The sequence below is a fragment of the Rattus norvegicus genome, chromosome 12 (assembly GCF_036323735.1).
Source record: "Rattus norvegicus strain BN/NHsdMcwi chromosome 12, GRCr8, whole genome shotgun sequence".
Lineage (NCBI taxonomy): Eukaryota > Metazoa > Chordata > Mammalia > Rodentia > Muridae > Rattus > Rattus norvegicus.
Window position 1 is genome coordinate 42,607,080 of NC_086030.1, and position 13,179 is coordinate 42,620,258.

At 48.9% G+C, this 13,179-nt stretch overlaps 1 long non-coding RNA gene across 1 annotated transcript in view; it reads left to right on the forward strand.

Moving 5' to 3' along the window:
* LOC134481194 (uncharacterized) overlaps nucleotides 1-6,164 on the forward strand; it is a 32,928-nt gene extending 26,764 nt beyond the window's left edge. The window contains exons 2-3 of the long non-coding RNA XR_010056539.1: nucleotides 4,569-4,794; nucleotides 5,983-6,164. This is a non-coding gene — a long non-coding RNA (uncharacterized LOC134481194). The remainder of the gene's footprint in view (nucleotides 1-4,568; nucleotides 4,795-5,982) is intronic.
* The last annotated feature ends 7,015 nt before the right edge of the window (nucleotides 6,165-13,179 follow it).

Consider the following 13,179-nt stretch of genomic DNA (forward strand, 5'->3'; position numbering starts at 1 on the left):
CACACACAGACACACACATACTCACATATACACACACAGAGACATACTCACACACGGACAGATAGATACACACATTCAGACACAGAGACTCATACACATTCACACAGATACACACTTGCATACTCATGCACACATACTCAGACACACTCACACACAGACACACACACACAGGACACATACACATTCACACAGACACACATACACATTCACACAGACACACAAACTAACACACACACACATACACACACATACACACACACACACACACACACACACACACACACACACACGTTCCTTCTCCAAAATGTCTGTGTGCTCAGGGTCCCAGCTAAGTGCTTGCTCTGAGACTTGGCGGCACCAGCGCCCATCTCCGGATATTCCTTCTCTCCCAGCTCCTTTTGGTCTGGTCTCTATCTTAGGCTTGCCTGTGACAGACAGGCCAGGCCAGGCACTCTAGCCTTGGTGTGTGTGTGGGGGGTGCTGTCCCCTCTGAAACTGATCCCTGATCCGCTCTCTTTGGATCTAATTTGTTTCTCTGTCTGCCGGAGGTTTTGAGGGGTGGGGTAGGGGTCTTGCCAGGAGACTCGGTGGCCACAGGTGACATTAATCATGTCTGCATCCTCTGAGAGAGAGACAGGGATAGGGATAGGATATCAGAGAGGTGACCAAGCATTGACACATGATTCAAATCACCTCAGCATTGATCAGGTTCACCCTGAGCTTCAGAAATCACCACAACTGTTTTTCTCCTTCACCCAGAGTCAACAGGCCCTTAAAGGAGCAGGATCCGTTTACACCAGGCATGGGGTGCATTAGCGGGTTTCTCTCCCATTAAATGTTAACTGCTAGATGCGTCTTGGACAAATTCGATTTACTGAAGATCCTCTTCAAAGGTCCTGAGATGATTAGCTGCCCCGTCTCTTCCTCCTCTGGGCAGGGGTGGGAGTAGGGGGTACTTTCCTGGTTTGGCCCCAGTCTCTGACCTGTAGAGTGAGGGAATGTGTGGGTTTGATGGGAATCCCCATAGCTGTTTAAAAGAGACATAGTTTCTGAAAGTGTAACAAGGCAGAAAACAAAGTGCCTTCTACAGTCAAAATAACCACATGCCTTCTGCCCCAGAATGGGAGGAAAAACAGTGCTTCTCCCACTGCCCAACCCAAAATACAGTTTTCTAGAGAGACAGATTCTGCACAGAGATGTTTCTAGAAACTTAATGGCAGTACGCACCCAATCTGTTGAGAGAACACTCAGGCCCTGCCCCCTAGACAGGATTTTACTTTGTAGCAACAGTTGGCCTCAAGGAGGGTACAGGTGTATGCCATCACCGTCACCTTCAAAACTCAGCTGGGTGCAAACCAGAGGGAATGGGAGGTCGGGATCAAGACCATCCTTTCGGTGGTTACTCCTACTTGCCGCACCCAGCATGCAGTCAAGAGGCTTTAGAAAAGCTACATTGTTTAATGAAGATCTCAGGCTTCCAGTTCCTAATTGCTGGGCTCACAGCAATCACGCTTGTCTCCTGAGCCGGTAAGCTAAAGGCAGAAATCTTACTATGTGCTGGGGTCCCCGTCATTCTTTTTTCTTTTTCTTTCTTTTTTTTTTCTTTTTTTCGGAGCTGGGGACCGAACCCAGGGCTTTGCAGTTGCTAGGCAAGCGCTCTACCACTGAGCTAAATCCCCAACCCCGGTCCCCGTCATTCTGGATTTGTTGTTCTAGTTGGACCTGTTTGTTTTGAGAAGTTTTAGAATGCCCATGAACTCCCGAGCTCTATGCTCAGGGAGTGATAACTGAGCCACAGGAAAAAAACGAGAGTCCATTTGCTGAATGGACCTGACATGGTTGTGTAAAACTGTAATCCCAGTACCAACCAGGAACCAGAGGCAGGAGGATTACAAGCCTGAGGTTGGCTTCTTTCAGAGTAAAAATGACTCAGGAGGTGTGTGTCTCCAGGGTAGATGCTTGCCCAGTATTCAAGAGAAGCTCAAAGCTAGGTTAATATACCACCACCACCACCACCACCACCACCACCACCACCACCAACAGCAACAACAAAAACCCAACACCTCAAGTATTTAGTGTCTCTTAGGGTGGGTGGGTTTGATGGATACATTTGTAACCCCACATTTGGAAAGCAGAGGCAGAAGGATTTCTGCAAATTCAAGGCTGACCTACTCTGCATGGTTGGGTTCTCAGGCAGCCAGGACTATATACAACTACACGCCTGAGAGACTCCCCTTCCCCCACAAAAAAAAAAAGGAAATTAAAAAGTAAAGATAGAAAAAGGCCAGAGATCTAGTTCAGGAGGTAGAGTCCTTATTTGCCTAGTCTGCAAGGCTGGGGCCCTGAGTTTAATCCCGGGCGCTGCATTGTTGGGTCCATGGGTGTAGTCTTGTGATCCCAGAACCTAGGAGACAGAGTCAGAGGATCAAGAGTTCAAGGCCACCCTGGGCTACTTGAGACCCTGTCTCAAAAACAGAGAAAAGGTAGTATTGACTCTGGGCTAGAATGAACAAGAAAGCAGGAGAAAATGAGAGAGGGAAAAAAAAAAAACAAAAAAAAAAACAGGAGGGGATGGTGCTGCTGGTGGTGGTGGTGGTGGTTCTGGTGCTGCTGCTGCTGGTGGTGGTGCTGGTACTGGTGGTAGATACAGAGCACTGCCCAGAGAGCCCAGGAGAAGGTCAGACATGAAGACACAGGAGAAAGGGGTGACAGGGAGAAGCCAGGCCACCATGGGGCTTGAAATGTGCTTTTCCTCTCCACCCCACCCCCAGAACATGGGCTCTCTATTAACCTCAGCAGGCTCCAAGTCCCTCTGCTAGTCTGGCGCCCTTGGGGACACTGTGGGGATATCACAAATTAGACATCAGGCCTGTGAGGCCGGATTACATCAGGGAGGGCTGGACTATGGAGAAGATCAAAGACTTGCCTGGCAGGGCTCCCGGTGGGGCCCCCAGGCCTGAATTCCTGGCTGAACCCCTAGGAAACATTCTGATGTGCAGATAGAAGCCCAGTGCATGCAGTCCATGCAGGCTGCCTCCTCTCCCTCCCTCAGCGGCTGGTCCTCTTCCCCTGTGGTCTTCCCTGGCCTCTCCACATGGGTGAAGGGACACTGAGAGAGCCAAAGAATAACAGAGCACAGCCAGGGCATGAGGCTTATGCCTGGGACCCCAGGGCTTCAGAGGCTGAGGCAGAAGGACCTTGAATTTGGCTAGCCTGGGCTACATACATCTTGAGATCTCGGTTTCAAAGGAAAACAATAAAACACAAAATAAATACTATGACAGGAAAACAGAAAGTGAACTAGAGCCTGGCATGAACTAGACACACACCTGTAAACCCAGGCACTCAAGAGGAAGAGGAAAGGAAGATCAGGAGTTCAAGGCCAGACCCAGTTGCATAACAAGTTTCCCGGCCAGCCTGGGCGAGCCGAGACCCCGTCTCAAAAATAAATAAATAAATAGCTCACAAAACCCTTAGAAATAGCAGGCCAGGCCCTCTCAGTCCTCAGCTCCCTGGGTGCCCGAGGAACATTCTAACAACAGTACGGAGTTCCTGCTTGCAAAGTTGGGGATATTCCCTGGGATAAATAAATAGATTTATTTGTTTCTCAAGCCTTGGTCTCCTGGGTGTAAAACAGAGAGCGTGTAAACACCTCTCTCGCCACACTGCTGCTGGCTTTCAATGCGGTCACAGGCACAGAACACGGAGCCCCAGATCCTGGCACGCAGCGAGCCCTCCCAGCACATGGCGCACCACCGTGTTTGCAAGACACAAGCCAGATTGCCCTCACAGACAGGGGCTAATATATGGCATCTTGCTCTGGCCGAGAATTGGAACATTGTGATTAGAAGCTAGAAGAGAGGGGACAAAAAGAGCCTGTCCTCAAGTGCACAGTGACAGACCACAGACGCTCCTGGCAGCCAGAGGGGCTGAGGAAGGACAGAGCAGATCATATTAATAACAATAAATTATATCTACACCATGATTCATGCTCCTCATTACGCTATCTTACAGGACCGCAGGAAGGGTGTAGCAACCTTATTGTTTGTCTGGGGTATGCTAACGTCCTGTGGTTATTGAAGATGATATGGCTTTTTCATACTATCAGTTGGGATTCCTCTTACTGTCCAAACTGGAAAAACAAAGGCTTGGAGAAAGCCAGCTCTTTGCCCGAGTTAAAAGTTGGAGCCAAGATTCACATCTGGGAGCTGGTGAGATGGCTCAGCGGGTAAAGGCACTTGTGGCCACAGCACAGGTGACTAGAGTTCCATTCCCCAGGACCCGTGTGCCGGAAGAAGAGAACTGGCTTCTGAAAGTTGTTCTAGGACCTCCTCACATGCCATGAACCCCACACCCCATACATACACACTGAATAAGTAAATGTTTGAAACAAGACAAACGAAAGATTCTAAACCATGTTTTCTAGTCCGGTTCCCTAGTCATGTTGGTGAGACATCTCCCTTTCTGCTCTGCCAGTCCATAACTCCCCATGGGCAGGGGTTGGGGATTCAGGGGTCTTGGGTTTCTTTCTTCTATGATGGGTGGATCCACTTTTGTCTCCTTGTCAGCTAAGGGAGAAAGAATCAAGGATCTCTCCTGCATCCGGACCTGAAGATGAAGGGTTGTAATCCCGGCTTCTCAGGAGGACAACTCGGGAGCAGTTCCAGGACACCCTGGACAACTTGGAGACTCTCAAAACCAAAACAAATCGAAAGGAATGGAAACTTCAAGGAGTCACAGCGCAGTGTGTGACCTACTCAGCGTAGGCAGGTCCCATGCCCTGGCACCCAGTAGGTAGGTCTCCTTAATGGGTCCCCTTTCTTAGCATCCAATACTGGCAAGAGAAACAAAGCCCCCCAACCTCCTCTGCCTCTCTCCTCGCCCCCACCCCTACACAGAGTTCCAGGATGGTTAAGAACCCCCTAGCCCCATAGGCAGCTGGCCTTTGTGCTTAGCCAGGGTGGGGTGGGCATGACCCTCTTTCCGACTTGTGCTCCCTCTCTCTTTTGCCAGGCCTCTCTGTGTCTTCCAAGCCAGCAGCACTTTAGTCTGCACTGTTCACCCGCTTCCTCTGTTCCTACCATCTCTCTTCATTCTGAAACCCAGAGCTGCCCAAGACCCAGTTAGTTCAGAGCTCAGGTTCACTTGCCTTTGGAGAGGTTGGAGAGGGTTCTGTTAGTCTGGGAGAAATGTGTGCAGCTGGCTGACAAGAAACCGGCCGTGGGCGGGGGGGGGGGGCGACGAGCAACAAGCCCCCCTTGCCCTTCCCCATCCCTTGATTTCTTTTGTCTCCTGTCCCAATCCCAACCCACCCCCCACCCCCAGCCTATGAACCTGGAGGCTTCCCAATAAAACGGTATTGTAACTTTATCTAAGACGAGCGCGGGTCCGTGTGGAATGGATAAGGTGTAATTAATAACAGAAAATAAGGCTGGCCCCTCTTGACCTCTGACCCTCGTATAAATGTCTTAAGTTTTATGACAACCGAGCACAAAATTAGTGCGCGCAGGCGTGCGTGCGGGCACACATGCATGTGTGAGTGTGCCAGCATTAGGGCTGAACAAACACCTTTGTCTGGTGAGTATTCTCGAAGTGCTGCCTGGAACTAGTTTGTGTCTCTCAGGAGACTGGCCTCTCGCTGAACCCAGGAGCTGCCTGAGCGTCATCTGAGATCCGAGAATGAGGATTCTGCCTCAGTCTCCAAGGACCTCCTGTCTATGGACATGCATGACTTTAGATGAGGGTTATGTGTACACCCCAGCATTCCAGACGCTAAAGCAGGGAGACTGGGAGCTACAGGCTATCTTGAACTACATAGGGGACCTTGCCTACAAAGGAAACACCTGGCTGAGGTGGTACACGCCTGTGATCCCAGCACTCAGGAGGCAGAGGCAGGTGGAGCTCTGTGAGTGTAAGGCCAGCCTGGTTTGCATAGCCAAGGATTTATAGAGAGACCTTGTCTAATTTTTTTTTTTTAAATAGGGCTGGAGAGAACGCTCAGTGGTTAAGAGCACTGACTGCTCTTCCAGAGGTCCTGAGTTCAAATCCCAGCAACCACATGGTGGCTTGCAACCATCTGTAATGGGATCCGATGTCCTCTTCTGGTGTGTCTGAAGACAGCTACAGTGTACTTATATATAATAAATAAATCTTTTTTTAAAAAAGCAATTGTCTTGTAGGCAATCATACACACATACACACTTTTTTTTTTTTTTTTTTAGTTCCTTGCCACATTTCCTAGCCCTAAGGGGAATGGCCCCAATAGCCATGTAGCAGTAAGGTGTCATTGGTTTGATGCTATAATCCTTTGGGTCTCATGATTTCATGGTTAAAAACAAAATAAAAACAGGGCTGGGGATTTAGCTCAGTGGTAGAGCGCTTGCTTAGCAAGGCTAAGGCCCTGGGTTGGGGGTGAGGGTGAGGACAAACAAAACTCTCCCAAAGCGCTCCCAAAAGGTACTTACTCCAGTGAATCTTCACTGTGGTTACTTATCTACAGAAGAATGAAAGCAATGTTCTTGGCCCATTATGGTGGCGCGGGCCTATAATCCCACATTCGGAGGCTAAGGTAGGAAGAGCGTGAGTTTGAGGCTAGCCTGGGCTACTTAGCAAGACCCTGTCTCAAAGAAGGAAAGAAAGGAAGAGACAGGGAGACGTCCAGCCTGTTAAGTGGAGGGCTTGGGCAACCTGGGTAAACGGAGTCGCCACAGACTGCGGTCTCCCTGGAATTGACGGAGAACGGAGTAATGGAGCCGCTGTCTTTCATTGAAGGATGCCGTAACCCTGGTGCGGTTTATCTTAATGGCTCCCCCACTATGTTCGTTTAAAGTAATATTATCTTGCTTTAAAGGTCACTGTGCTGGCCAGAGCTATTGGATTCCCATGATTCATTCCGTGGAGATATTCAACTTTTTTTTTTTTTTTTTTTTTTTTTTTTGTGGCGTCCTCGGCACCAACATCTGGGTTAATGGAAGCCACACCAGCCACGAAGTCAGTAGCTTTGAATCCTCCGGGCCTGAGGAGGCCTGGGCAGGGTGGACGAGCCGCTTCCTTTTGATCAGCAACAACGAGTGAACCGGAGGTCACACATGTCTGGGGCCTGTGCTCTTGCTCCTACCAGACAGCAGCAACTGGGTCCTGTCCTGTTCCCTCCCACCACAGCCCTGGGAGTTGAGTTTCTTAAGCTTGCTGTCTCTGAGTAGACGGTCCCAGGACCTCAGGGCAACGGAGGGACTTTCTTTTGGAAGATCCCAACCCTAAATCACTGAAGGAGACGACTCTACCCAACCCTAAGCCTCCCCCTTCCATTTTCGTCTCCCTCAGACGTGGATGAACCGATTCCTTCTTCCCCGGGGGAATTCCTGCTCCTGGATGTCAGGTGACAGACAAATTTGGAAGGAGATCTCTCTCTCCAGGGGGAGTCACTGGGTTGGGGAGTTCTTTTATGGGCATGCCTGAACTCTGGAGGGCCCCCAAACTGACAGCCACCTCTGCCTGCTAAATTGATCATATATTTTCCTGCCATTATGTCACCTGTGACAAATGTGTTTGCTGGTCATATTTTTACCGTGCTTCTTCGGGGGGGGGGGGGGTTCCACCGAGGGTGGGGGCGGGGGTTGGTGTGATTTATCTGGAAGGAAGGAGAGGGAAGGGGAACTGCTTATCGCCAGCATCAGAGGTGGGATTTCCCAATCGCCACGGTCTCTCTTTTGTTTGGGAGCCGAGGGGAAAAACAAAACAAAACAAATAAACAAAAAACACAGACTGGGCTGGTCTGATTAAAGAGTTTGGGAAGTTCTGAGGACTTTGACTTAAAGTTGACAATGGCCAGGACATGGGGACTGCTACCTCTTCATTTGGCATCTTCCTGGGACTTCATCCTGGTACTCGTCACCAGGATGAGCAGGTCTTAATTGGTGTGAGGTATTACCGACTAGAGGCTCGAGGTTTGGCCATGTAACCAGTTGAACATCTTAAACAATGGCACTCCAAAACAATTTAATAAGAATATTCATTGGGGGGATGAAGTAAAGAAGGAAGAAAAGGGAGAATGCTCATTCCACCTTTATTCCCTGTCAGGGGTTAGCCCAGACCTTTCTAGACTTTGTGTATGGTTTATGTGCCCCTCCCCCACCCCCACACCTACCTAGTGCTAGGAATGGAACACGTATTCTTTTTTTTTTTTTTTTTTTTTGGTTCTTTTTTTTCGGAGCTGGGGACCGGACCCAGGGCCTTGCGCTTCCTAGGCAAGCGCTCTACCACTGAGCTAAATCCCCAGCCCCTGGAACACGTATTCTTAATTTTGAGGAAGTCAGTTGTGCCCATCCTACAGGTGGGGAAGTTAAGGCCGAGCTCTCAAGTCCTAGAAGGACCTGTATAAAATCTCAGGTAGCATGACTGTTATCAAGGAGTGCTCCCAACAGACTTGGCAACCCACATAGGTAGGTATGTAGCTGAGAGTTAAGGGCTGGCGAGATGGCTCAGTGGGTAAAGGGGCTTGCCTTCAAGGCTGAGAATATGAGTTCAATCCCTGGGACCCTCATGGCAAAAAGAGAGAGCCAACTCCCATGGGCTTCCAGTCTCAGAGAACTTATGCTCCCAGGGCTTTACACAGGCTAGGCAAGAGCTTTTCCACTGATCTGCAATTCCAACTCTTAAATAATTTGTGTCTTTTTGTCTGAAATGGGCTTCACTCTGTACCATGGCTGATCTGGTGCTCAGTATGTGCTGGAACTGGCCTGGACCTGTGATGCTCTTGCCTTGACCTCTTAAGTGCTGGGGATTCTGGGAATGCACCACCACACTTGGCTCTAAATCCTAATTTCTTGAGGCCTATACCGTGTCACATCTAGGATGTCTCATGGTCTCCTTGATGCTTTCTTGCAGTCAGATGCGTGCATATTTTCCACTGCGTGTACACACACACACACACACACACACACACACACACACTTCAATGGGCTTCACTCCAAGTGTTGCTGTAAAACACAGTGCATGACCCATCAAACACAGGTCTATCCCCCACCAACGATGCTGTTATCAAGAACAGAATCCGGATCCCCGGAGAACTACTTTTTAAACTTATTTCGTTATTGTTATTTTGAGGCAGGGTAGGTAACCCAGGTTGGCCTTGAACTCACAACTCTACTGTCTCAGCCTGGGTCATCGGAAGAGACTATGGACCACTTGATGGTTATACATTTAAGTGGTCTTTCACTTCATCTGAAGGAGTGGAGTGCCTTGGATATTTGAACTGCCAACAGAAGCACCTGCATGGGACTCTGGGGTAGCCTAAGCTCAGCCAGGGATATCAGGCTTCTCACAAAGCAACCCAGAACTCCAGGAGCAAACATGTCAGCAAACACATAGAACTCAATGTTTCCTTCTGTGACCTGTCTGGTAAGCATGCGTGGCCCCTGTGACCAGAACCTGTGTGCTGAAGAAGTTGAGACTCACCCACGGTTAAGGGAAGTGAGTCCTAACCCACACAAATATGGAGGAGGGGGGTTGGGGATTTAGCTCAGTGGTAGAGCGCTTGCCTAGGAAGCGCAAGGCCCTGGGTTCGGTCCCCAGCTCCGAAAAAAAAAAAAATATGGAGGAGGGCTTTCAAATCGCCAGAGACAGATATATTAAACTCCATTTCATTGTTAAAAATATGGGACTAGAAAGACTCCATGAAGCTGGGCAGTGGTGGTGCATGCCTTTGATCCCAGATCTTCGGAGGCAGAATCAGGCAGATCTCTGTGAGTTCGAGGCCAGCCTACCAGAAAGAGCAAGTTCCAAGACAGCCAGGGCTACACAGAGAAACCCTGTCTGAAGAAGAAAAAAAATTGAAAAACAAAAGATACAAAGCAAACCAAAGAAACAAAACCAACCCAAAACAAATAAACAAAATCCCAAGTAAACAAAAGAAAGAGAGGCTTCCTGTTTAGTGCATGGTATATCAGGTAGGGTGTGATCTTAGCCAACAGGCTAAGAAATAAGGAAAAAATATCTGGAGGCATCCATCACTGAGTGTGTAGACTTCTTGCTTAGTGGAACTCCTGGATTTGATCCCAGCACCACAGAAAATCAGGCATGGCGGTGCACACCTGTCATCCCAGCACTCAAGACACAGAGGCAGGAGGATCAGATGTCCAAGGTCACCCTCTGGTACATAGAGAGTTTGAGGCCAGCTTGGGCTGATAAGAAGACCCTTGGCTATAAACCAAGCTATACCCCAAACAAAAGAAGGCTGGAGAGAGAATGCAGTCAGTAAAGTGTTTGCCTTGCAAGCCTGAGGATCTGAGTTTGATTCCCAGAACCCCAGTAAAGAGACAAGGTTTGGTAGCAAGTTCTTGCAATCCCAGCTTTAGGGAAGTAGGAAAGGTGAAACCCCAGGGAGCTCCAGGCCAGACCAACAAGAGACACTGTGTGTGTGGAATGATGTGTGTGCATGCGCGCTCATGTGTATGTGTACTTTAATGACAGGGCACGACACTTTAATGCTAACATCATTCCCCACCCCAATTACAGCCAGCGTCCAGTATACATGTGCCATTCACACGGTATTTGCTGAGTGAATGTAAGACCTTCAGGGACTGAAGGTGCTATAAGAGCTGTCCCTTGTGCAGACAGTAGACACGGAAGCCTGCAGCTTGATTGTATGAAGTTCATCTTCCCCAGTGCCTACAAAATTAAGCATCCTCTGGAGGTTTACAACATTAAAAAAAAAAAAAAAGTTTCAGATCCTGTCTGGCTCCTGTGTGGAAAACGATGTACTTTCTGATCCAGCTGGCCCCGTCCTCCCTCCCCCCCAACCCCAGTTGCTACAGACACAAAAAGGATTGGAAAGTGGGGAGGTAAAAGCTGTCATGAGGGCCGCAGCGAATTCAGCTGGTGTGTTGGGAGCAGGACCCTCAAAATACAATTAAAACCCGGTCAGGCTCCGGAAAACTGCATTACTGTCCCTCAATCAAGCCAGAAAGCACATGTGGTACAGGCATCTCCCTGGAGGACGCTTCTTCCAAGGGCTGTCATCAATGGCAGCCATCTCCCATCCCCCATTGCGGCAGAGCCCCATGAAGGCCTGTACCTTAGAGATGGCATTCCTGGTAGAGGAAGGAATCCAGGGCCCCTCTGCACTGCTACAGGGTGTGTGTGTGTGTGTGTGTGTGCGCGCGCGCGCGCGCGGCTCGCATTGTGTATGTTGTATACGGTATATGTATATGCATGTGTGAATTCATGAGCCACAGCACATGCGTAGAGTCAGAGGTCAGCCTGTAGTGTCAATAGTCAATCTACTCCTTCCACACTGCTTGAGAAGTAGCGTCTCTGTCTCTCTCTGTCTCTTTCTCTCTCTCTCTCTCTCTCTCTCTCTCTGTTTTTTCGGAACTGGGTTTCTCTGTGTAACCCTGGCTCTCCTGGATCCACTCGGAAGTCACAGAGATCCACCGGATGTTACCAAAGGCATGCGCCACCACGCCCGGGATCTCTCGTTGGAAACTGCATGCACCCAGACTGACTTGCCAGGGAGATTTACAGATGCAGGCTACTGAGTCCGACTTTATATGGGTCCTGGAGGGCTAAATTCAGTTCCTCGCGCTGTGCTGTGGCACGTGACTTACCACTGTGGGCTTTCGACTCCTCACCTATGTGGAGGCGGAAGGGGATGGTTAGCCATCTGGACGTCCGTTGAGCTGAAGGGACTCTCACCCAATCAACAAGCATTTCATTGGAGGCTTGTCCTCACAAGCCCAGCCCCTTAACTGGGCAGGACATTTGCAGGAGATACTGGGTGATTCTTACAGATAATTTTAGTTGTCAGGGGTTGTGGTCTGAGTAGTTTGTAGGAGCCAAAAATAAAAATGCAGCTAAGATTTGTTTTGACACGTGGGATGGTCCCCTAAGTGGGCATCGGATTTTCACAGCTGTGACAGACAAAAATCAAAATCCTTAAAAACAAATTAAGGATCTGGGGAGATGGCCCAGTGGTAAACCACTTGCTGTGCAAGCATGAGGACCCGAGTTTAGATAATTAGAAACTACGTACAGCTGGGTTATAGAATTTGCGTCTGTATCTAAGGTTTCTATGGTGGAATGGTACAGACAGGGGAGTCATCCAAAGTTTACAGGCCTGCTATCCTGGTGTATGAAGCAGCTGATGGAAGACTCTTTCTCAAACCCAGTGCAGGGTGAAGACTGACCTTAGGTTGCCTTCTGACCTCCACAGGTATGCTGAGGCATATGTGTGCCCACACTTACACACATGCTCTCTCACACACTCATCCACACACGCACATACAATGACAAGGAAATAGCAATGACAATTACAGTGAGGGATGGTAGACCCTTGTAATCGCAGAACTTGAAAGGCCGAGGCAGGAGGATTGCAGTGAGTTTGAGGCCAGGCTCTGAGTTACAAAGAAATATCCTGTCTTAATTATTTATTTTTATTTTATGTACATTAGTGTTTTGGATCCATGTTTCTGTACGAGGGTTTCAGATCACCTGGAAGAGCAGTTGCAATTGTGAGCTGCCAGACGGGTGCTGGGAATCGAACCTGGGTCCTCTGGAAGAGCAGCCACTGCTTTTGACCCCTGAGCCATCTTTCTAGCCCCAGAAATAACTTAAAACAGTAAAACAAAACAAAACAAAAACTTAAAAAATTTTAAATCCCCAATCTTTAAATAGAGAACTTAAGAGGGAGGATATTTTTATTTATTGTAGGGGAGTGATTGAGACCAGGACTCATGTAGCCCAGGCTAGCCTCAAACTTAAGTAACCAGGATGACCTTGAACTCCTGATCCTTCTGCCTTTGTCTTCTGGTGCTAACATCACAGACATGTACCAACATGCTCCTCACGAACTTCTGCTTGTCTCTTCCTCCTGAATGCTGGAGTTAAAGGTGTGTTTCACCACACCTGGCTATTGTTGTCTGAGACGGGGGGTCTCTGTATGCAGCCTGAGGCTATTCTGGAACTCCATAAGCAGACCAGAATGGCCTTGAACTCACCGTGACCTTCTACCTCCCCAGTGTTGGAATCTCAGGCCTGTGCTTCCATATCTTGGTGAGAAGGGTTTATTATTTTGTCTTAGCTCATGGGTTCACAAGGGTCAGTTCTTCCCTGCCTGTCTGACTCCACCCCTCTGGGTAGGTGGAGAGGGTGTGGCAGAACAGGGTCCCTTCTCTCACAGCA